Source organism: Physeter macrocephalus, chromosome 6, assembly GCF_002837175.3.
Source record: "Physeter macrocephalus isolate SW-GA chromosome 6, ASM283717v5, whole genome shotgun sequence".
Lineage (NCBI taxonomy): Eukaryota > Metazoa > Chordata > Mammalia > Artiodactyla > Physeteridae > Physeter > Physeter macrocephalus.
The window spans coordinates 78,369,466-78,395,875 of record NC_041219.1 but is presented as its reverse complement, the minus strand read 5'-3'; the positions used below and the strand labels follow the sequence as shown (position 1 = coordinate 78,395,875).

General features: G+C 40.2%; 1 long non-coding RNA gene across 1 annotated transcript; it reads right to left on the bottom strand.

Moving 5' to 3' along the window:
• Window positions 1–3,465: 3,465 nt before the first annotated feature.
• Window positions 3,466–18,796, bottom strand: LOC114486482 (uncharacterized). Its single transcript, XR_003680298.2, has 3 exons — window positions 18,741–18,796; window positions 17,226–17,358; window positions 3,466–3,639 (listed from the first exon to the last, which is right to left on the bottom strand). It is a non-coding gene; the product is annotated as an uncharacterized lncRNA (long non-coding RNA).
• Between the last annotated feature and the right edge of the window lie 7,614 nt (window positions 18,797–26,410).

The following is a 26,410-nucleotide window of genomic DNA, read 5'->3' as shown; positions in this document are numbered from 1 at the left end:
GACTACATTAGAGAGATAGGCAACACTGGAGACAGACTCAGATACTGTGCCTACCCTGTAGGTTAGAACAGGGAATTTGGCTGTTGCACACCTGAAACTAATATAATGTTATATGTCAATTTATCTCAATTAAAAAAAAAAAGAATCTGGTCTTTCAAAGTGCAAACAATCACAGAATAAAAACCTTTCCAAGGGAAATGAGTTTCACAACACACAGAAACAAGAAGAGACAAGATACTTCTGTGTAGCTTCTCAGCATGAACTAGAAAAATCTTTAAATAGCCCTACTAACTGAATCAGCCTTAAAGTCAGAAGAGCTGATAGATCATGAGTTCGGATTTTGAGCCTCCCAGAAAGGACTTTTTAAATCCTCTGCCCTTCTTTCTAATCCCCCTCAATGATGTCTGAAACTTCTTTGGTAATAAAGTCTATCATCTAATAATTAGAAATAAGTTTAAAAAGCAAAAAGTTAGTAAACTTAAACTTACAGTTATATTTGCTTTTTTGTTTTTTCCTGATTCTGATACAGTTACACCAAGGAAGGAACTGAATGGTTGAAAAGAAGGCTAGGAACACCAAAGACAAATATCTGATTCACATTTGTGCCTGAGGTTGGCCTGGCACTCAACTCTTCAAGACTTGAATAGAATTCCTTAATTGCTTCTTTCTGCTAAAATATTCTACTTCTCTTGGTTTTTGATGGCCCTGGAATTTATATAGAGATCCTGAATCTGTTCAGAAGATTTCCTTTGCCTAACAGCCAAAAAAAAAAAAAATGAGGAATTTGGGTTTTATTTTCAGCACAGTGGGAGGTTATTGGTTATTTAGTCAGGAATGAAATTATTTGATTTATACTTTAAGACTATCACTACTACGAATAAAAAGTTTGGAGGTATCAAAAGATAGAAGTAGGGTCACTAGTTACGAAGCTGTTGTGATTGTCCAAGAGAAAAAAAAAAATGGTGACCTGGACTGAGGTGGTAGCAGTAGGGAAAAGAAGTGGATGGATTCAAGATATATTGGGAGAGGGGATGGAAGAAGTCTCAAGACTTGGTTGAAGATTGGATGTAGGATGGAGAGAAAAAAAGGAATCATGAATAAACTCTAATTTTCTGACTTGGGCAGTTGGGATTATGGTTTGCCATTAGTTAGATGGGAAAGACTAGGAGGGACTTTCAGGAGATTGAGTTCTTTTTTGGACATATTAAGTTCAAGACAGTTTTGAGACATTTGAATAGAAATGTTAAGCAGAAAATTGGATGTAAGACCAGAATTAAGAAAGACTTCTTGGGAGATATAAGCAATTCTCCTCTGGAAATCATTAGCATTACATGGTATTTAAAGCAAAGAAAATGAATGAGATTGTCTAGGGAAAGAGTGTAAATAGAGAAGAGAAGGCATCCAGGACCTATCCCTGAGGAACCCCTAGTAAAGGTTGAATTGAAGAGGAAAAGCCTGCAGAGAAGGGACCAGTCAGTGTGGGTAGGAGGAGAACCAGGAGAGAAACATCTGAAGGGAACAAAAGAAGAGAAGGTTTGAGGGGTGAAAGAATAAGGACCAAGTCAATGCCATTGAGAGATCAAAGTCGAGTAAGATGTGGATACAGAAATGTCACTGAATTTGGAACACAGAAGAGGGTACTCTTTTTTTCTTTTCTTTCTTTTTTTTTTTTTTAGTATAATACTTTATTTTTTTTTAATTTGTTTAAATTGAAGTATAGTTGATTCACAATTCTGTACAGAAAAATGATTCAGCTCTACATATTTTTTTAGATTCTTTTCCATTATAGGTTATTATAAGATATTGAATATAGTTCCCTGTGCTATACAGTAAATCCTTGTTGTTTATTTTATATATAATGGTGTGTATCTGTTAATCCCATACTCCTAATTGATCCCTCCCCACCAAGTTTCCCCTTTGGTAACCATAAGTTTGTTTTCTATGTTTGTGAGACTGTTTCTGTTTTGTATATATTAGATTCATTTGTATTATTTTTCAGATTCCACATATAATTGATACCATATATTTGTCTTTCTCAGTCTGACTTACTTCACTCAGTATGATAATCTCTAGGTCCACCCATGTTGCTGCAAATGACATTATTTCATTCTTTTTTTATGGCTAAGTAATATTCCATTGTATATGTACACCACATCTTCTTTATCCATTCATCTGTTGATGGACACTTAGGTTGTTTGCATGTCTTGGCTACTGTAAACAGTATTTCTATGAACATTGGGGGTGCATGTAGTATTTTCTGGTTTATTTTATGGTTTCCTTTGCTGTGCAAAAAATTTAAGTTTGATGAGGATACATTTGTTTATTTTTGCGTTTATTTCTTTTGCCTTGGGAGACTGATATAAGAAAATATTGCTACAATTTATGTCAGAAAATGTTTTGCCTGTGTTCTCTTCTAGGAGTTTTATAGTATCTGGTCTTACATTTAGGTCTTTAAACTATTTTGAGTTTATTTTGTATACAGTGTGAGGAAGTGTTCTAACTTCATTGATTTACATGAGGCAGTCCAGCTTTCCCAACACCACTTGCTGAAGAGACTGTCTTTTCTCCTCTGTTGAAGATTAATTGACCATAGGTGTATGGGTTTATTTCTGGGCTCTCTATTCTGTTCCATTGATCTATATGTCTGTTTTTGTGCCAATGCCATGCTGTTTTGTTTTTGTTTTTTTTTTGTGGTATGCGGGCCTCCCCCTGTTGTGGCCTCTCCCGTTGCGGAGCACAGGCTCCGGACGCGCAGGCCCAGCGGCCATGGCTCACGGGCCCAGCCGCTCCGCGGCACGTGGGATCCTCCCAGACCGGGGCGCGAACCCGGTTCCCCTGCATCGGCAGGCGGACGCGCAACCACTGCGCCACCAGGGAAGCCCTGCCATGCTGTTTTGATTACTGTAGCTTTGTAGTATTGTCTGAAGTCAGGGAGCCTGATTCCTCCAGCTTTGTTCTTTTTCCTTAGGATTGCTTTGGCAATTTTGGGTCTTTTGTTCTTCCATGTAAATTTCAAGATTATGTGTTCTAGTTCTGTGAAAACATGTCATGGGTAATTTGATAGGGATTGAACTAAATGTGTAGATTGCTTTGGGTAGTATGGCCATTTTAATAATGTTAATTCTTCCAATCCAAGAGCATGGGATATCTTTCCATTTCTTTGAATCATCTTCAGTTTCCGTCATCAATGTTTTATAGTTCTCAGATTATAGGTCTTTTAAAAAAATTTTTCCCAGAAGTTTATTTTTCTTCCAGTTTTATTGAAATAACATTGATATACAGCACTGTATAACTTTAAGGAGTACAGCATAATTGTTTGACTTACATACCTCATGAAGTGATTAACACAATAAGTTTAGTGAACATCTACCATCTCATATAGAAACAAAATTTAATAAATAGAAAAAACATTTTTTTCTTGAAACGAGAACTCTTAGGATTTACTCCCTTAACAACTTTCATATATAACATACAGCAGTGTTGATTATATTTATCATGTTGTACATTACATCCCTCAAAGGTGCATGTTCTTGGCAAGAGTAGCTGGTGTGGAACAGAGGGTGAAAACCAGATTGTAGTAGATTAAAGCATGAAGAGAAGTTTCAGATGTGGAGACAGCCTGAGCAGACAACTCCATGACTGCAGAAACAATGGAGGGGGAAAACATACAATAAGATGGTGGAAAACATACAGTAAGATGGTGCATCTGTGGTACATTGGAATGCTCTACTGTGAACTGCTGGTGGGAAATCCACCCTTCAAAAGCACCTCACTCACTGAGACCTCCAAATGCATACTAAAGGTAGATGTGATTTTTTTCCCCCATCAATGCCTTCTGAAGCCAGGACTTGATTTTCAAGCAGCTCAAATACTAGCCTTCTGGGAGGCTGCCCTTGGCCCAGATCCTGGAGCAACCCTGGGTCCAGGCCCACTCCCAGAAGATGCTGCCTCCCTCTGCTCACATGGCTTCCTGAGGCCCGTCTGCTCTGTTTTGTGTGTTTATTCAGGGAGCTCTCCCAGTTCTGCTACCTCATCTTTTGTCTCTTCTAAGATGCATGATGCTAATTAATAAAAGCTGGAGTATTTTGTGTCAGGGGAAAAAAAACAGCCACATAGCTGTCCTCTCCCTGTTTTATATCTTCAAAAGCAGTGGCAATCAGATTCTCTGGGTTTGTTTCTTAGCCACAGCCTGTATAATTGTCATCTTCCCACCAGAAAGGCACTGGTAATCTCATAGCACTCAATTTAATTTTAGCTGGGTTTGCATTTTTCCATCTGTTTTTTGCTTTACTTTCTAAATGATGTTTTCTTCGAAATTCTTGATTTTTACCATTTTTGCTATCAGCATTTGCCTATTTTGGGGACAATCTCACCTCATTAATTCTTTCTTCATTATTAAACCTACCCTCTGTTTATTTTGGCTGGAAAGAACCAGAAGAATTTGCAGCACACTGCAGCACACAGGCTAATATAACTTATTCTTTCATTAAAAGAAGACTAAAAGTTCTGACTACCAGGTATTATTTCTTTAGAATTTGTCCACTGACCAGGCTTGATTTTCTTGATCTGAGGCAATGTTCTGAGTCACCTGTTTCAGAATACCAATTCCTCTTTTTTATAAAGTTTATTTTGAGGACCATTTTAGTGAGCAAAACTATATGTTACCCAACATAACTAAAAATAATGCCAGTAAGTGTCCTTCACCCCTTCCCTTTCCCTTCCTTTTAGTGTCATATCTAAGAATCCATTACCAAATCAAAGGTGGTGAAGATTTAGACCAATGTTTTATTCTAAGCATTTTAATAGTTTTAGCTCTTATATTTAGGTCTTTGTGTTGCAGGAAGAGGGACTCCTTCCAAGGCCCAAGAGTAGGCTCTTGTCTAACACTCAGAAATTAATTGCCCAAGGAGACACACGTGCTGACAAAGCAAGAGACTTTATTGGGAAGGGGCACCCGGGTGGAGAGCAGCAGGGTGAGGGAACCCAGGAGGACTGCTCTGCCATGTGGCTTGCAGTCTCAGATTTTATGGTAATGGTGTTAGTTTCCGGGGTGTCTCTGGCCAGTCACTCGGACTCAGGGTCCTTCCTGGTGGTGGATGCATCACTCAGCCAAGATGGATTACAGCGAGAAGGATTCTGGGAGGTTGGTAGGACATATGGGCTGGCATCTCCCCTCTCCTTTTGACCTTTCCCGAATTCTTCCAGTTGATGGTAGCTTGTTAGTTCCTCATTCCTTACCAGGACCTCCTGTTGTTAAGGTAACTTGTGCAAGTGTCTACTATCTTGCCTGGCTAGGGCAGGCGGTTTTGGTCCCCTAACATTTGATCCATTTTGAATTTAATATTCATATATTGAGGGAGGTAAGGATATGATTTCATCTTTTATATCCATTTGTCTCAGCACAACTTGTTAAAAACGATTTTTTCCCCATTGAATGGTCTTGGCACTCTTGTCAAAAATCAGTTGACTATAGACATATGGGTTTATTTCTAAACTCTCAATTCTATGCCATTGGATTATATGTCTATCCTTATGCCAGTACCATGGTGTCTTGATTATTGTTGCTCTATAGTAAATTTTGAAATGAGAAATGTGTCATATTGTGACGTAATAAGAAATATATATTTGGTTGTCCCTTTTTTTGGCACAGAGCTCTTTAAACCCTTGGAATTTCCTAAGTGATAAGAGCAGTGGGAGCATCTTTTGTTATAGTGTTTGGTCTTAGTTCCTGAATAGCTCCAGATCCATAAAGGTGAAAGAGTGTCCTTTTATTCATAACAAGCCCCTTTCAACCACAGCTGAGTTTATGTTAATGAGGTAAGTGCCTTTTGAAGTGTTCCTAAGGAGGGGGCTGGTGGCTAAGGGTACCAATCAAAATTAGAGAGTTGGAACTTTCAGCCCCACCTCCCCACCTCCGAGGAGGGGGAGAGAAGGATTGGAAGTTGAATCAATCACTGTTGGTCAACGATTTAATCAATCATGCCTATGTAATGAATCCTCCATAAAAACCCAAAAGGGTATGGCTGAGGAAGCTTCTGGGCTGGTGAACACATCCATGTACCCGGAAGGTAGCACACCCCACCTCCATGAGGACAGAAGCTCCTGTGTTTGAGATGCTTCCAGATCTTGCCCTATGTAGCTCTTCATCTGACTGTTTACCTGTATCCTTTCTTATATCTTTTTAATAAATCAGTAATCTAGTAAGTAAACTGTTTTCTTAAATTCTGTGAGCTGCTCTAACAAACTAATCCAAACCAAAGACTGGGATGTGGGAACCTCTGACTTATAGCTGGTGGTGAAACCAAGCAGGACCATGTCCCCTATTCCTTGTTTGTAGGAAAAAGGCTTCAGCCTCCTAGACCTTCTGTGAGTTCCAAAGGACAGATTCAAATAGTTGGATAAAACAGAGCCCTAGTTCCTCCTCAGGGTATATACATAACAATCTGACACACGTCTCTGGGTTCTTCTACAGGAACTAAGGCCCCCACCCAGGTGGAGGATGGCAACTTCACGCTGAGCATAAGTATGTGGACCCCAGACTGGTCAGAACCAGAAGGCTGAGGATTGAGATGCCTGGAGCACCACCCTGTTACCTCACCACCAACCAATCAAAAGAAGGTCACATACCCTGCAGCCCTCACCCCAAATTTGCCTTTAAAAATTCTTCCCTGAAACCCATTGGAGAGTTCAGTCTTTGGAGCACTAGAAGCCCATTATCCTTGGTTGGCCCTTGCAATAAACCTTTCTCTGCTCCAAACTGACGTTTCAGTGTTTTGGCCTCACCGTGCATCGGGTACATGAACTTTGGTTCAGCAACAGTGGGAAGCATGGGTAACAACCTAGACTTTCAATTGGTGTCTGAAATGAGGGGCAGAGAGGACAGTTCTATGGGACTGAGCCTTTAACCTGTGGGATCTGATACTATCTCCAGGTAGGTAGTGTCAGAATTGAGTTAAGTTATAGGACACCCAGCTGGTGTTGCAGAATTGCTTGATGTATGGAAAACTGACACATCTGGTGTCAGGAGCTCAGTAGTATGGTAGTAATGTGAGGATAAAGGAGACACACAGGAGGAGGAGTGTTTCTCTTTATAGTGTGAGTCCTGTAATATAACTTTTTGCCAGATAGCCTGAGGTCCCACTTATATCAGAGGGTAGATGAAGCTAGAAGGTCACAGCATTTACTGAGTATTAAAAGGTTAAAAGGTTATGGTGACTTAGTCTCACACACTAACATGTCCTGGGGGGAGAATTAGTATTTCCTGGTTAGCATACTACCCCAAATCCTGGGAGTAAGAAGTTTGATTCCCCAACATGAAACCATCAACCTTCTTTCTTAGGTAAATAGATAGACCTGACTTCAATCCTTAGTCATCTTCCTTCCAAGCTCTTTGATCTTGTACAAGGTATTTACCTGCTCCAAGCCTCAATTTTCTCATCTATACATAGGAATGAGTATACTTCCTTCATAGAGTGGTTACGAGGTTTATGAATGGTCATTTCTTTTTCCCTCCCAAGACCCTCCTTCTTACAGTAGAACAATATTCATCAAGAATTTAGAGATTAAGGGACAAAAACAAAGATAAAATGTTTATAGATGGGAAACTACATGTGCTTCTTATGTGGTAACTATTATGGATGTCATTAAACTATAAGAAGGCTCATATTGGAGATTTCGGATTTAATATGCACCAGAATTTGTGTGGAAGCCGAAATAGCCCAGTAAGATTACCTAAAATGAAGATGAGGGCTGAGAATGGATCCTGGGCAACACACATATTTAGAGGGCAGGAAGGGAAGCTAGGTGGAATCCTTGAAGGAGGTGTAGTTTTTTCCAGTACTCTGTGTCCTCTGTGTGTGTGCGTTCACGTGCACATGTGTAAGCACTATTAAAATAATCTCAAGCTTGTCTAGTTTAACCTTTTCTCTCTAGATATAGGAGCTTCCCCCCTTCACCCACCCCCCTCCTGTACTGATGTCCTAGGGCGTGTTTACAGAGGATGCTCATATAGAGTAATGAATGAGGGAGTCAGCAATGCCTTGTGGTGAGGCAATTATCCATTTAATGCAAGTTCAGGAAGGAGCAATATCTCTATATCTCTGAGAAGAAACTGGTGTAGACCCTAGAGTGCTGGTGAGCATGTTGTTGTCCAAGTGCAGGTCTATCTGATGGGATATCAGGGCTCAGTAACCAACCTCTCCTGAGCACAGAAATCTCCTAGCCCTCGACCCTCACTTCGTGGGCAACTTCAGGGATCAGCTTCTAGGTTTCTGAAGGCCCCTCTGGAAATCTTGCTTATTGCTACCCTTCTCCATAATCTGTTTCCTCCACCTTGTCATTATGCCTCCCTCCATTTTCTCCTGCACCCCAAATAAATCAAATCAAATTAATATCCGTCTTCTTCTTTCCCCTTGGTTTGATGATAAATCAAACCTAGGACCCAGGCAATTAGGAACCGAAACTAGTGCCTCTTTCTGAGATATTCCAATCCAACTAGAAAGTGTCTTCCATTCTTCTATTGCAATAAATAAGAGGAAAAAAAAGATTCTATATTAAGAAAATCTGAATATTCTTATCTTGCTACTATATTTTTTAAACACTGTTGAGATCATATGGTATACATAGTTTTGTACCCTGCTTTATTTATTTAATATTATAGTCTGAAAAAATGTTCATATTATCAAAATACTTCCTAAGCATCATCTTTAAAACCTGCATAATTGACCATTTCATATTGTAATATTTTTTTAACCATTCCTACTCCAATCCAGTGGTCCTAAGGCAAATAAAAACTGTATAACAAAATAGGTACTGAATTCTAGGTACTTGTTGAAAAGTACAGTCTGAATTTCAGGACTTTGATAATCACATTTATCAAAGGGGGGATTATTTAAAGACTATCAGCCCATTCACTCGCAGGTACTCTATAATCTTTAGACCAGTACAGAACAAGATGCCTGGCCCACATCCTGCTCGCCTGTTGCCACGTTTTGATGTTGGGTCATGAGGCCCTATGGGAAAAGTCTCTGGTGGGAGACTCAACCCACCAGAAGTGGTTGTCTTGTCTACACAAGGATGCTGTTGAGGTCATTAGCCATGACCTTACATACTGTCTCTTTTTATGAGAACCTTCTGTGTTCTGTGGAATAAATCTGCATCTGTTCTTATTACCAAGAATAGTTGGTATTCTCTGGAGAAATTGATCTGCTTTTATTTCATGAGTACTGTGAATTGTATAACTGATCAGATTTTCCTTTATCCGAGGCTGCTAGAAAGCATCTAGGCAAATTTGTGACCTTCTTTTAGCAAGTGTATAGGTTGCATAATATGTATTTTCAGCCTCATTCCTAGCGCTGTTTTAGTCTCCACCATTGTTTATTCTTTCTTCTATGGAATTTTTGAAATTATCTTGTTCACTATATAACTCTGCCTGCTGCCTTAAGTCTTTTCTAGAACCAGGCAGTAGATCATAGTGGTTCAGGGTCTGGCTCTAGAGCTGGAGCCACTTCCTGTCTGTGTGCCCTTGGGCAAGTAAGTTACGTACCTTCTCTGTACTTCAGTTTCTTATTTGTAGGAAAGGAATAATAGTGTCTGCCTTGTAGAGCTCTGATGAAGACTAAATGACAAAATAAATGTAAAGACCTCAGATTTGTCCTTAGCTCACAGTCAAGTGCTTAAAAGAAATTGTAAACAACTTAAGAAAAATTGTTATAATCATTCTCCTATTATTGGAGTTTTACCTTATACAGAATTTATTCCAAGTGAAATTACTGGGTCAAAGAGCATGCATGTTTTGAAGGCTGTGTGCTAAATTTCACATCAACTGAACTGGAAGAAGCTTCAATTTTACCATACTTTTATCAGTGCTGAGTACTATTATTTTAAAAAATCCTTGCTGATTTAACAGGCAAAGAAAGAGTATCATCTTATTGTCATTTCAATCTACATTTTGTTGATAACTAATGAGAATGAACCTTTTGACCAAAACTACTACGTTTATTTATTTATCATTTATATTTCTTCTCTCTCTTTTCATCTTTTGCAATTTTCTTATTGAGGTCTTTGTATTTGTCTTTTTTTCTATTTAAATTAGATAAGGGGACTTCCCTGATGGCGCAGTGGGTAAGAATCCACCTGCCAATTCAGGGGACACGGGTTCGAGCCCTGGTCAAGGAAGATCCCACATGCCGTGGAGCAACTAAGACCGCATGCTACAACTACTGAGCCTGAGCTCTAGAGCCCACAAGCCACGACTTCTGAAGCCCGCGAGCCTAGACCCCGTGTTCCGCAACAAGAGAAGCACCGCACTGAGAAGCCCATGTACCGCAAGGAAGAGTAGCCCCTGCTTGCCACAACTAGAGAAAACCCGCGCACAGCAACGAAGACCCAACGCAGCCAAAAATAAGCAAATAAATCAATTAATTAATTTAAAAGAGAATGTATTTTAAAATAAATAAGATGAGGGACTCTAGTTTCTCTGTCTCCAGTCATCTGCCGAGAGAGGGGAAAATAGGGGAGTAGAGGGACTTGAGGGAAGTAATAATCACAGGGAATGGAAAAGGGGCAACCAGGAACACATAAATGGATTTCTGGGTCAGCATGTGGGTCCTGCAGAGCAAACTTCCATCTTATTAATTGAGGATGGATGTGTATCGTTCTAAAAGCAAAACACACTACACACAGGTAATAGAACATCTCCATAATCTCTCTCCTCTTTTCCTTCTAAAACATGACCAATTCCAGAAAAAAACAGTCAAACATTAAGTTTTATTCTTTAAGTTGAAATAAAATTCCTTGAATTACAAAGCAATTGTAAGATCATAAACAAACACTTCTCTGTTGCAAAGACTGTTTGTAGGAGAGTAATTATTTTTTGTAACCATGGAAACCCAACTGATGCCATGGCTACATAACAAGCTTGCACAGACAATTTTTAGTAACCAAGTCAAACAAATCACTATATCTACTAAAATCATTTCATTTTATTTTTTAACTTTTGGCCGCACGGCTTGCAGGATCTTAGTTCCCTGACCAGGGCAGTGAAAGCACGGAGTCCTAACCACTAAACTGCCAGGGAATTCCCCTAAAATAATTTCATTTTAGAAATGTTTTCTCTCGTTGCCAGTGGAGGCAAGCTAAATGGTTTGGCATTGTGTTGCACACCCAACTCAACTTTTTAGCTTCTCTTTTGTGACATTTTAGCTTTTACTGTTCTTCCTAAAAATTCTTAATGAGTACAAAGCACATGCTATAATAGTTCTCTCATCTGTCTTCTGATTTCTCCTAATAAAGTCCCTGAATATATACTGAGAATACTGAGAGACAAAAGATGCTATGCCCAGCCCATGGCCACATACTGGACAGAGCTATACAAACCTCATTGACAATTTATTTCATGCACAAATACAGTCTTTGGGTACTTAAGGAAAACGCAGTTACAAGCTCTTGATGTCCAATTTGGTAAACAGATATAAAGGTTGATTCCTTCCTAACTCATTTATTTTTCTTCAAAATTTTTTAAAGATAGAGTGTCTTGAACACCAATCTATGCCAAGCCCTGTTCTAAGTGTTTTACTTATATTAACTAATTTACCCCTTACAACAACCCCAGGAGATTGAGGGTAATTATAATGATAATGATACTATTCCTATTTTACAGATGAGGAAATGAAGGCACAGAAAGATTACATACCTTGCCCAGAGTCTCACAACTGACAAATGATGTTCATCAACTGTTCATATAAACCTCTCTCTTAAGCCATGTACTCCTCTCCCACTGAACTTTCTACCACTTCCTCCTCTATCCCCAAGGAGTAACTAAGAATTACATGTCATGTTCTCTACCAAAATGTAAACATTTGGACAAAACAGTAGACTAGTAGTCACAAGACTTGGATTCATGTCCTGTGTGGCTTTAGTAAAGTCATTAAATCCTGCTGGGCTTTGGTTTTACCATCTGTCAGATGGGAATAATAATAATACCTGCATAACCTCCCATGGCAGTCATAAAAATCAAATGATATGATGGAGATGAAAGGTCTTTGTAAGGTGAAAAGTCCTGAGCAACTCCAATGACTTTTTTTTTTTAATACACATTTCTTCATTTATTTATTTTTTTACTTTTGGCTGCATTGGGTCTTCGTTGCTGCACACGGGCTTTCTCTAGTTGCAGCGAGCTGGGGCTACTCTTTGCTGCGGTGCACGGGCTTTTCACTGCAGTGGCTTCTCTTGTTGTGGAGCACGGGCTCTAGGTGTATGGGCTTCAGTAGTTGTGGCACGGGCTCAGTAGTTGTGGTGCACGGGCTTAGTTGCTCCGTGGCATGTGGGATCTTCCTGGACCAGGGATCAAACCCGTGTTCCCTGCATTGGCAGGCAGCTTCTTAACCACTGCGCCACCAGGAAAGCCCCAAATTAATTTTTAAAAACAAATTAATTTTTAGAGACCATTTTTTTCACTTCAGGACCAGAAATTCCGTCACTTATCTCCAAGACAAAAATAAAGAAATCCCTAACTCTTTTGATTGTTCACCTGAATGTGACAGGCAGAATTCTCATGAGATGAGTTGAGTGAGGTTGGCTTCATCTCACATGTGGCTCAGGCAAGGCTGATGCTTTCAGGACCCATCTTACTCCATGGAAAGCATTCTCCATAATATAATTGTTGTACTTTTCAAATGTGGCTTTGAATAGACAGAGGTACAGGAGCACTCAAAGCTTGTCTTTCTAGCAGAGCCAGGGTGTGGGCTAAGAAGGACTCCTAGCAGAGAACAAGGGAGGTGAACAGAAGAAATTTTAGTCACCAGGACGGTCCCTGTACCAGGCCACACTACTTTGTCCTTTTACCCTAAAAAGAATTCTCTTAGCAATCTTTCCAAATATATCCACAGCCTGTAATGAAGGATGTTGAGTGATTATTAATCCACCAAACCATGTCTACAGCTGTTTACTTTGTAGTGTTGGACCTGTGCCATACTTGGCTCTTCTGGATGGATACTGACAAATAAACATTGTAGATACAACCAGTCCCTAAAGGGAATTATTTAATTATGTCTTCATTGAGCTCAGCAGTTCACAACTTGGGCTCCTGTAGATCACTCATTTTGGGGGACACAATTTACCACCTTTAAAACCTGTGCAGAATGTTATAATTTTTGAAAAAAGATGGAACACGGAATAATTTGAGTTAGGGGAACCCATGAAATGATAGTTATGATAATAATGATATCCAACCAAGCCTACAGTAGAAAATTGAACTATGACCACTAGTTGGCCTGAGGAAAAATTATAAAAGGTCAGGGGCAGGTGGGGGGGGGCATTAAGTAAATCCTAAATCATTCAGCTTACAGCATATAATAAGGAATATGTTCAAACACTGAAAGGGAAGGAAAAAAAGAATAACATAATTGGTGATCAAATAATAAATTAAAAAATGTAATTGTTTATAAATTTTATACTTTATTGGAGAGTTCAAATATGTATGAAAATAGAAAACTCGTTATTGTGTTTCTCTATATGTGGGCAAATGCAAGCTTACAAACCTTTGTAGGGGAAGAAAGACTTTCTCTTTACCCTTCTAGGTATGATATCTGGGTCTATAAAATAAACTGACAACAGGCAAGTTAACAAAAGGTACACAGATTTATTAATTTTTAATATTACAGACAGAGGGGAAAAAGTGAATACCCCCAAAAGCTGTGCAATCTGAGAGTTTATATACAGTCTTTACAGGGCAAGGGGAAAGGGACGTAAGCCACTTAGGAAACAGTAAGTGATTTTTAGGAAAGACGAATGGGCCTTAGAACAGATGGGAGATATGATAGTTTGTGACAAATGTGTCTTGGCGTGGTGTCGACTTCAAGTCTTCTCTGGTTGATGAAACGAGGGGGAGGAGAATCTAAGACCATTGGATTGCTTTGGGAGGATCTGTCTTTAGGCAGATAAGGGGAGTTCAAAGAAAGCCTCTTCTAACATTTTCTGTTTTTCAAGTGCCTTCAGCTCAAAATAGTCAATAACCCAAATCGGCATATTTTTGAAGTCCTTCACTTTTTTTTTTTAACATCTTTATTGGAGTATAATTGCTTTACAATGTTGTGTTAGTTTCTGTGAAGTCCTTCACTTTTATAATTGAAGCTGCAAAGACATTGAACCAGCCATTTGCAGAGGCTCTGTGCTCTACAGAATGAGATGGATGCAGGTCAGATGCCCTTCTCTGGAACTCCCTCACCCCCTCAGGGGGCCTTGCCACCATGCTAGTCAGAAAGTGCACCCTGCAAGTGCTTTATCTTTAATAAGCAGGAGACTTTGTTAATTAGCATCTTGATGTTAGAAGAGTTCTCACTGGTAAAATTGATGGCGGTCAAGAAATGTGGAGTGGCTGAAGTGTTTTAGTCACTCTTGGCTAGAACAGAGTATAAGAATCTAGGATGTTCTTGCTAATTATTAGAGAAATGCAAATCAAAACAACAATGATCTATCACCTCACACTGGTCAGAATGGCTATCATCAAAAAGTCTACAAACAATAAATCCTGGAGAGGGTGTGGAGAAAAGGGAACCCTGTTGGTGAGAATGTAAATTGGTGCAGTCATTACGAAAAATAGTATGGAAGTTCCTTAAAAACTAAAAATAGAATTCTCATCTGATAGAGCAGTCCTACTCCTAGGCATATCTCCAGAAAAGACAAAAACTCTAATTCAAAAAGACACATGCAGGGGACTTCCCTGGCTTCCACTTTCCTGGCTTAAGACTCTGTGCTTCCATTGCAGGGGGCAGGGGTTCCACCCCTGGTCGGGGAACTAAGATCCCGCATGCCACATGGCTTGGCTGGGAAAAAAAAAAGACACATGCTCCTCAATGTTCATAGCAGCACTACTTACAATAGCCAAGACATGGAAACAACCTAAATGCCCATCAACAGATGACTGATTTAAGAAGATGTGGTATATATATATATATATATATATATATATATGCATGCCATGAAATATTACTCAGCCATGAAAAAGAATGAAATAATGCCATTTTCAGCAACATGGATGGACCTAGAGAATATCATACTAAGTGAAGTAAGTCAGAGAGAGAAAGACAAACATTATATGATATCACTTATATGTAGAATCTAAAAAAATAATACAAATGAATCTATATATAAAACAGAAACAGGGCTTCCCTGGTGGCGCAGTAGTTGAGAATCTGCCTGCCAATGCAGGGGACATGGGTTTGAGCCCTGGTCTGGGAGGATCCCACATGCCGCAGAAAAACTAGGCCCATGAGCCACAACTACTGAGCCTGCGCTTCTGGAGCCTGTGCTCCACAACAAGAGAGGCCGTGATAGTGAGAGGCCCGCGCACCGTGATGAAGAGTGGCCCCCGCTTGCCACAACTAGAGAAAGCCCTCATATAGAAACGAAGACCCAACACAGCAAAAATAAATAAATTAATTAATAAACTCCTAACTAGAGAAAGCCCCCATATAGAAACGAAGACCCAACACACCAAAAATAAATAAATTAATTAATAAACTCCTACCCCCAAAATCTTAAAAAAAAACCCAAAAACCAGAAACAGACCACAGACATAGAAGACAAACTTATGGTTACCAAAGGGGAAAGCTGGGGCCAGGGGTGGGGGGAAGGGGGAGTTAATTAGGAGTATGGGATTAACAGATGCAAACTACTATACATAAAGTAGATATGCAGCAAAGATTTACTGTATAACACAGGGAACAATATTCAATATCTTGTAATAATCTATAATGGAAAATAATCTGAAAAATATATATATATATATATAAATGAATCACTTTGCTATACACCTGAAACTAACACAATATAGTAAATCAACTATCCTTCAGTAAAAAAATAAAAATTTAAAAAGAATTTTAAAAATTAAAAATGAATCTAGGATGTTCTGAAGCCTGTGCCTAAGGGATGCCTCCCAGTTGTTGACTCTGTCTCCTGTGTTCAGCCATTGATTCAGAGGATTCAGTTGCCTGAGGGCAGTGATGAAGTTACCCACATCCTGCCTCCAGAATACTGACACCTCGCCTTAGAATGAAACTTTCATGTGAGAAGTGCTTCAGCACCTGAGGAAGCAGATTGGGTTTTCATCTAACCAAGTAGGACCGACTGTATGAACTTTGCGTGCCTGCTTGCTGATAAAGTCTTGCTCCGTAACATCTGTGTGCGTGGTCTAATTCTGTCTGAAACTTGCTTTCATTATAACCTGGTAGTGAGGGACAGGGAGTAGTTAACCCTGACCCACCTCTAACTAAGGGCAGTGAACCAATGTCTATCAAGAAATAACCTAAAGGACTTCCCTGGTGGCGCAGTGGTTAAGAATCTGCCTGCCAATGCAGGGGACACGGGTTCGAGCCCTGGTCCAGGAAGATCCCACATGCCACGCAGCAACTAAGCCCATGCGTCACAACTACTGAGCCTGCGTGCCACAGCTACTGAAGCCCGCATGCCTAGAGCCCATGCTCCACAACAGGAGAATCCATCACAATGAGAAGCCCACGCACGGCAACGAAGAGTAGCGCCCCTGCTAGCCGCAACTAGAGAAAGCCCGCACACAGCAACGAAGACCCAACACACCCCAAAATAAATAAATATATTTAAAAAAAATAATAATAACCTAAAAATTAAGTAAGTCCAAATTGTTGTATATCAGTTAACAACTATGTCCAATATTCATTTTACTCCTCTTCCTTTGTGTAAAAGTCATGATATTTTGGGGAGATTGGTTATTCCAGGGGGTCGCTTTTGATTAAATCTTTGAAGGGAACACATAAAGAGTCCTTCTCTTCCCACCTGGGTTCTGGACCAACTGAGAAATATTACAAAGGAATAAGGCAGATAGAAACCCAAATATTACTTTTAGTGCAGATTAAGTGTAATTTGGAAAATGAAGCTTTGTGTGGAAGACAAAATAATTTGTTAACTCTTCATCTTCCAGTCTAGACCTTAGAATGGGCCCCTAAGGGCAAGTTTGGGACAGCAGAGCAGACACACATTGGGCTGGAAAAAGAGGAAGAAAGAGACCAAAATTCCCATGTTTAGGACCTTTGATAATTTAACTTCACCTGGTTAAGAAATGAGGCTCATTGGCTGTTGCTCACCAGTCAGGCAACATACCCAATCCACATAAAGAATATAAGGGATGAAGCAAGTGGCCTTACCTTAACACACTTAGTGTTAAGAAAAAAATATATCAATAAATTCTGTACCTGGTTTTCTGTCATAAGATCATCATCCTCTCAGGTCCTTGGAGCAAAGGTAGGCAAAGAACAAGAATCAGCTGCTCTCCAGCAACCTCCATGGCCCAGCTCAGTCAGTCCCCCGCCAGTTGCACCTGTGGGGCTGGGAATAAAAATGTCCAACATGAGCCTGTGGGTCTGGGACCTCCCCACAGTCCCACACCATGGCACTCAAGGCACAATACCCAGCTAGCCATGACCAGCCCCATCAACAGCCCTGCCACCTCCACGGTGTTGCAGGGAGGAGATCTATGTTCTGTGCCAGCTGTGAAGGAACTCTCACTCTCCGCTCCTTCCAAACTTAAAGGGCTCCCTCCTGCTCTTGGCTCTTCCTTTATGCAGTCATGAACCCGGGACTAAGAATGTGAAGTTAAATTCATTCCCACTTTATAAAGATGAAAAAGGGAGGCTTGTCCTTAATTGTCAAAGCCTAGATTTGACACCAGAACTGAGTCTACTTAGCAAAAACTCTAAACTTATCCAAAATTTAATATTTACCTCTAGAGATCAAGTATGAAAATAAATATATATATATAAATCATACTGTGCAAGCTTTTGATAGTATAAAAGGAAATTGTATTTTAAGTAAATTTCCTTCTCAAAAGAAGGAATCAGATTTATAATGTTATTTTGTACAGTTAGTTCATTAGATTATGACATAAATATGGCTCAGCTGTTGTCTATTTTAGCAAAATAGACTCAGGGTTGATGGAATGAACTAAGTCATCACTGTGGCTTCTATCCAGAACAAAAAGTTGAGATATAACAATAATCGTGGAAGCATTTTAACAGCAAGAACTTTAATAAATACTTACATTTTGCATAACAAAAAAGAGTAACACTTAAAAAACACGGCAGATTGTTTAATGTTTGCAGTATATTTTTAAGAGCATATGGTCAAAGAATTTCAGAGCATTTTGGTAAAAAAATGTGTACAGAGTGACCAGGATCTTGTTTTAGGGACCTCCACAAGAAAAGAAATAGTATAGGATAGTAAGATTCATTATAAATGTAAATCTAGACATACACTGTTTGTTTTTTTAAAAGAGAGCTAAATAGATATGAAAGCAAAGTTGATAAACTTCAGTAAAACAATGAAAATTCATTAAAAGCACAGATTCTCTACATCAACCACAATATTACTTCGCAAGGCAGACCTTCTCAGACCTTAGGCTGAAGGTGCCCTAAGGCAGTGTTGAGAGAAATTCCACTTAAGCCAGGGAGGCTGCTTTAATTAATCAACCCATAAGGAGAGGAACCAGAGGAAAAACCTACTCCATGTAAGGAACTCTTCGCCCCCAGACCATCTCCACAAATTTAGGCAAACAACCACAAGCATGGAGCACAGGGAAACGGAATGGAAGTTAGCATTTTTTTGAGAACATATACACATATATACATATCAGGCTGTACATATTCAAGTTTTTTGACTACACAGTACACATCTATGAAGTATTTTACTGCTTTACGGATGACAAAACTGACCTTCATTAAGTAAAGATATACAACCAGCAGAGCCAGAACCCAAACCCAGGTTTGTCTTCTATCAAGTTCTCTGCTCTTTCTGAGACTTTTCTTCCTCAGACTTAGGTCTAAACCAAGACCCTCACTTTAACCAGATTGTCACCTCTGAGATCAGATTGAGGCTTTCCAAGAAGTACTTAGAAAAGGCAGAATGTAGGGAAGGAGAAGTGAAGAAGAGAGAAGTATCAAAATTTAAATTCAGAAGTCTAGTCCAGGGGTCAACAAACTTTTGCCATAAAAGGCCAAATATAGTAAATATTTTAGGTTTTGCAGGCTACATGATCTCTGTCACAACTCCTCAACTCAGCCATTATAATATGAAAGCAGCCGTAGACAATGCTTACACAAACAGAGCAGCTGTGTTCGAATAAAACTTTATTTATGGACACTGAAATTTGAATTTTTTATAATTTTCACATGTTACAAAATAGACCTCTTTTTTCAATCATTTAAAAATATAAAAACCATTCTTGGTTCATGGGCTAAACAAAAACAGGCATTGGGCCAGATCTGGCTAAAAACCCACAGTTTGCCAGCCCTTGCTCAGGGCTAAACCAGTCCTCAACTAGTAACTTATCAATTAAACATTTTATGAGTTTCTTTCTTCTCAGTGATCTGCTTTCTTCTTTTTCCTCACTTTTACCTCATCTTTTACTGTTACTCCATTTAAATAAAACCTCCTATGCTGACATACAGACTTATGGAAATAAAAACAATTAAGGAAGTGATTATTTTCACAGCAATAACAATGTATTATGGCACAGGCAGCAGGCCTGGTTCTGGAGATAAGTTTCAGTCTTACCAAACATAGCATAAAACTCTTACAAAAGACACCAGTGGAGCATTTTTTTCTATCAGATATTCTGAAAGTAGTGAGAGCTGTTGTACAAACAGAAGCCTTTAACAAAATAAATCAAATTGATGAGCAAACAGCAAAACACAAACTCCTTTGCAACAAATGGCTAAAAACAATAGATCTGAGATTTTAAAAGGGTTACTTTTTAAAACAATATTTATTTATTTATTTGGCTGCACGGGGTCTTATTTGCAGCATGCGGGATCTTTTAGTTGCAGCATGCGGGCTCTTAGTTGCGGGATGTGGGATCTAGTTCCCTGACCAGGCATTGAACCCGGTCCCCCTGCATTGGGAGTGTGGAGTCTTAACCACTGGACCACCAGGGAAGTCCCAAAAGGGTTACTTCTTGATGAAATAAAAATTCACATTTTAAGGCCAGGCAAGAAAAATTTAAACATAAAATTTTTCTCTGCCCATTTGGGCCTCCTCCCTCCCTCTAGTATGAATTGTGCATCTGCCTTGTGTGTTAACCACACCTCCCCAATGGCAGAAATACCCGCTCAAACATAAAGTTCACAAACATTTTTTTTTTTCTGGCACCAGCCATGTAACTCGATAGAAGATAACATTCCTTTCTGAATTCTGTAAGGGCTCACGATGACCCAGCACTTGCCTTGTATGTGCAGACATCTTTGGTGAACTTTATGAAGAATGCCAATATATCATTTCCCTTAAAGACAGCAGTTCTGGTGCAGAGCAGACTGGTCAGACGGCCTGGGGAGACACTGGGCCACACCTAATGGAAGTTCTTAGCTTCAATAGTTACTTGTGACCTTATAAATGTTACTAGCTATATTACTTGTATTCTGCCTATTTTACAAGATTATTGTTTCTTGCCTTGCCAAATGTGTGACTGAGCTTCAGATAAAATTATTGATGGGCTTCCCTGGTGGCGCAGTGGTTGAGGGTCCGCCTGCCGATGCAGGGGACGCGGGTTCGTGCCCCGGTCCGGGAGGATCCCACGTGCCGCGGAGCGGCTGGGCCCGTGAGCCATGGCCGCTGAGCCTGCGCGTCCAGAGCCTGTGCTCCGCAGCGGGAGGGGCCACAGCGGTGAGGGGCCCGTGTACCGCAAAAAAAAAAAAAAAAAAAAAAAAAATTATTGATGATTAGGTTACTTGAAATGATTGACCAAATATATAGTTCTATAAGATTGATTGTAACACTGCAATTCTACATATGGGAAGAAGGAACAAAAGGGAACCCAGGACCATAACAGACTAGTAAAGCAGGTGGTCCAGAGGCTTTTGGCTACTGTTAACAGGGCCTAGTCCAGCAATAAGCACACTGAGTGGCCTATCAATGAAATCTTCACCTGACCTGGGAATAAGCATTCCTAGCACCATGGGCCGAATTGGTCGTGAAATGCTTCCCGAACCTTGGTCAAAATTAAGACTGAAGGGGAAGGGATTGTAAAATAACGGACGTTGCCCACCATCCAGTTCTACAAGAATGAAGTCATTAGCCACTGCAGTCAGTGACCTATAATACACACCCTAAAAGGAATTCAGGGCAAAGATAAGGATGAGGCACTTTTTGCCCTGTGAAAACAGAAGAACAGGCCCTTAGGTAGTTAGAACTATTTCAGGAGAAATTTTTTGTAAACTTGGACTCTTGCATCTTCCCATACTTAGAAAAGCACTAAAACCATTAACTAAGACATCTGTTCCTCATTGCTAGCAGCAACCTTCCACTGAGATGTGTGCTTAGTTGCACATACCCCTTCACCAAAATCACATATATACTGACCTCTCCCTTCCCTCTTTGGAACAATTCTCAGAGCTCTCTCATAGACCGTCTCCCATGTTATAATCCTCAGTTTGGCTGAAATAAAATTTTCCATTTCTTTCTTAGACTATTGATTAAATTTTTGTTGACATTATTAACTAGGCCTAATAAACAAGGGGGATTAACGTTCAAATAATATGATTTGAGTTCAACACACACCGAATCTGATTATCTGTCAAAATGTGCTAAAATTGTTATAATTGGTGTTCATTTTTCCTTTAAAAATCTTTTTCATACTTTGTTGTGTTCTGTTGAGTATTTCTATTTGTATATTGAAACTAGTCTTTTTATAAACACGAAATTCTTCCTTTGTAAGATGATGTTAATAAGAAAGGCATGATTCAGTTTCAAGTAAATTCACAGTAAACTCTATGAAAGCTACACGATCCTGCAGAGAGACACACTTTATCTTCTGAGATATTCACTAAAGAAAATTTGATTGGGGGACTTCCCTGGTGGCGCAGTGGCTAAGAATCTTCCTGCCGTGTCCTCCTGCAGGGGACACGGGTTCGAGCCCTGGTCCGGGAAGATCCCACCTGCCGCGGAGCAACCAAGCCCCTGTGTCACAACTACTGAGCCTGCGCTCTAGAGCCCATGAGCCACAAGTACTGAGCCCGCGTGCTACAACTACTGAAGCCCACGCGCCTAGAGCCCATGCTCCGCAACTAGAGAAGCCACCGCAGTGAGAAGCCCACGCACCGCAATGAAGAGTAGCCCCCGCTCGCCGCAACTAGAGAAAAAGCACGTGCGCAGCAACGAAGACCCAATGCAGCCATAAATAAATGGCTGTGCGATTTATTTGACTACATAATGAATGTATGAATACAAGAAGAAAATGAACTAGAAGCTGCTAAATTTGAGGATTTAAGATAGTAGACATGGTGTTGTACTGCAAAGCAGGAATAAGTTCATTTGTACACTTGTCACAGTTCTCTCTGAGAAGTGTTGTCAAAGGAAAAACAGGCTCTGAAAATGAATGAACAGGGGAGGTACTGAATGCAAAAAAGAGCTTCACTCTGTGGTATCTGCTTTCTGGCAGCAGCAGGAAATGTTCAATCAGCCACTTGGAGACTCCTCATCAGTGGACTGACATTCTTTGCTGTCAGTACCCTGTGCATGGGGGTGAAAAGCCCCCCAGAATCCTTCAGGAAATGGATATCCTTGTCACTTGTCAATGCCCTTGATAGGTTGTAGGACAACCTGTCAGCTAGCTGGTGGTACTAAAATAATGAACATTGCCCTTGAAAGAAACACACACACACACAACTAACAGTTTAGCACAGAATAATCAATGAAGAAACTTCCAGCTTTTCTGTGGTTTTTTTAGGTGTTAAAATGTGCCCATCACTAAGGTGTTGAGTGTGGGAGCGGTTAGAAAGCATTCTTCCCATAACCAGTTCGAACACCTTTTATTTAACACCTCAGACAAGATCACAGCAACACAAAAGGGATGTCCACAGGCTGGATTTTCCATATACTCAATGTAGGAGCAGAAGAAAGGCTTTATTTGGCCATATCGCTTCAGAAGTAAATTTAAAACAAGTTAAAACAAAATTTGTAAGTATTTAATTTCTTTGAAGCAGATGATCATCTTATTTTAAAAATACTATATTAATTATATTTTATATATTATATTTCTATAATTATATTACAATTATTTTAAAATATATAAAGATTTTAATAAGTTTATATACTGAGCTACATAAAGGAAATTTCTCAGGAATAACTCCTTAACCTACTGCAAGAATCCACATTTCCTCCTCCTCAGCCCAGGGGAGGTATCATCCATTCATCATGGCCGACATTACTGAAATTCCATCTCAGTCATTCTAACACTACTGGTTTTTCCGAGATGCTACTGAATTGCAATCCATTTGCTCTCTCTGCCTTGTGGCAGTCACTAAATTTAGGAAGCATCTCCTGTAAAGAAAAATGCTTTGTTAGGGAATCCTGTGGGAGATCCTCCTATTGGCTCATTCAGTGCCAGTACCAACCCCTTCTAGCTTTCCATCCTGCACTGTAGATGCGGGGAAACTAAGAACTCAGTCTTCTAGACTCCCTTGTGGCCACAGTTACATATACGACCCAGGTTTTGCCAAGCAAGCCTGGGAGACTCGAAAGGTGACAAAAGTCCGATGAGGAGGCAGCTGCCCAGAGGCCGACCGGCCCTTGTTGCAGAGGCATTTGATTCTTCCTGAGCTGCTGTGGCAGAGATTCTGCCGACCAACTCCTAGTGTCCTGGGCACGCAGTGCTTACCTGCACAAGTAACAGTGGGGTTTCTGTGTTGACTGTCCGTGGTGTGGTGGGGTATTTCTTTGAGCGGTGCAGCATTCAAGCTTGGTCCCTGGCACTCTTGGAAATTCTACAAGCTACTCTATACCCTGAAATAAATAGGGACAGTGTATTACTTTGTTTCAACTAAGAACCCTGACAAATACAAGCCTGGGCCCTAAGTGCAAGGGCATTTTGAGGACCCAGTAGACCTAGATGTGAAAACTGGCTCTACGAATTGCTAGCTGAGAGGCCTCGGGCAATTTAAAGTGGATACATGATGGGACTTCCCTGGCGACATAGTGGTTAAGAATCCACTTGCCAAGGCAAGGGACACGGGTTCGAGCCCTGGTCCGGGAAGATCCCACATGCCGCGGAGCAACTAATTCTGGCAAGTGAGATGGAAGTAGAGCTGACCTGGGAGGGATTCCTTTCCTGAAAAATGAAACAAAGATACAAAAGGAAAAGGCTCTTGCCACCTCCCCCTTGTACTGGCTTGAATTGAGGGAATGCCTGGAGCAGCAGAAGCAGCCCTCCCTCAACCTTTAGGTGACAAGCCTGAGGACAAAAGCCAATGATAAGCACAGCAGAGTGAATCCCAGATGGTATCATTTCACAGCTGAACTGATGCCAGCAACAACCTACCTCTGGTCATGTTTTGTAAGAAAATGTATGTTATTTGTTTAAATGTGAAATTATATTTTCTTTCACTAGCAAAAGCATGCATTCCTAACTTATAGTTAACTTTCTCTTTTTAGCACCTCAGTCTGGTCTTATTTCTAAGCATTATCTCATCTGACACTGTGACCCCACGTTCACAAATTCCTGGCCCAACCCTCCCCTGGAATTTTATTTTTCCTTTTGTCCTATTTGAACTTTTTCAACTTTTTTGAACTTTATACTTTTCCCTGCCCACCACTGTATGTCTTTAAACAGTTTGGTAGTCTACTCCAATATAAACATTATATGTTTAACATGTAGGACACAATGATGCAGGGAGGACCTACTATGTGTCAGCCTTCCCTCACCCCCAGCCCCCCACACCAGTTATGTTATAGACATCACCTCACTGTCTCTTCATAGCAGCCCAGCGTGGTAGGTATTAGCCTCCTCCCTCACCCCGTTTTATAACAGAGGAACTTAAGCACAGAAAGGTTAGGGAGGGCTTCCCTGGTGGCGCAGTGGTTGAGAGTCAGCCTGCCGATGCAGGGGAACCGAGTTCGCGCCCCGGTCTGGGAGGATCCCACATGCCGCGGAGCGGCTGGGCCCGTGAGCCATGGCCGCTGAGCCTGCGCGTCCGGAGCCTGTGCTCCGCAACGGGAGAGGCCACAACAGAGGGAGGCCCGCGTACCACAAAAAAAAAAAAAAAAAAAAATTATGTTCCGGTATACACTGATGCGTATAAAATTGATGACTAAAAAGAACCTGCAGGGCTTCCCTGGTGGTGCAGTGGTTGAGAGTCCGCCTGCCGACGCAGGGGACACGGGCCTGCAGTATAAACAAACAAAACAACTAATACTAAACTTTCTTTGGGCTATTTGTTTGGAAATATGTTAATATAAATGTTTCAGACATTACATGAAATTTCTAAAAATCTTATATGTTCTGGAATAATGTTATAAGTCATAATTCTAGTTATTACTTTAAAATGTATATCTCAGAAATAACTAAATTTCCTTGTCAATTGCATTATTATGAACTTTCATCAAATCTTTATGCTTGGTGTCAGTCTATTTATCTCTTGTAAAAATAAAATACAGTGTGTGTGTGTGGAAAAAAAAAAAAGAAAAGATTAGGACACACAGAGAGACACCATGGATGTCTTTGCACAGAAGAAAGACCACGTGAGGACACAGTGAGAAGGTGGCCATGGCAAGTCCAGGGAAAAGGCCTCAGGAGAAACCGAACCTGCTGACACCTTGATCTTGCACTTCTAGCCCCCAGACTGTGAGAAAATACGTTTCTGTTGTTTAAACCACCCCATCTGTTGTATTTTGTTTTGGCAGCTGTAGCAAACTAATACACACCTCTTATGCCCTTAAAAAATATATATGGAGAATAGTGGAGAAAGTTAAGGATGAATCTTGGGTCAAAACCAGAATTTAGGACATTCTGCAGAACAACTAACCTGGCTTTGTAATCAAGTCAATGGCATCTTTTTTTTTAAGTGATGGGCTATGATAGATCAAAAGAGGCTGCGGGAAACTGAATGCAATCTAATTTCACTGAGGAATGTTGAATAATGTGACTGACCACATATACTGTCAAGTAGATGCACTTTCAGGGGCAACTGTAGGAATCATTGGTAAAGAACTATAAAAACAGGACATCAAAGTAATGTCCAATGTTACAATGTTAATGCAACATTGTAAACTGAGTAACTACTGACTGTTCACCAATAGTAGGATGATGTATAACAACTTTAATTCCAGGTAGACATAGCTGAAAATCCACCAAGGTTTATAATCACTTGTGTGCTACCTGAATGCATGAATTTTTTTTTTTTTTTGATCAGTAATAGTCTTAGCAGTGGCGGGTTGTATGTGGGGGGGAGTGGGATAATTTACGAGTGTGGGACAAACAGATACAAACCACATACATAAAATAGATAAGAAACAAAGATTTAATGTATAACACAGGGAACTATATATAACATCTTATAATAACCTATAATGGAAAATAATCTGAAAAAATATAATACATATAACTGAATCACCT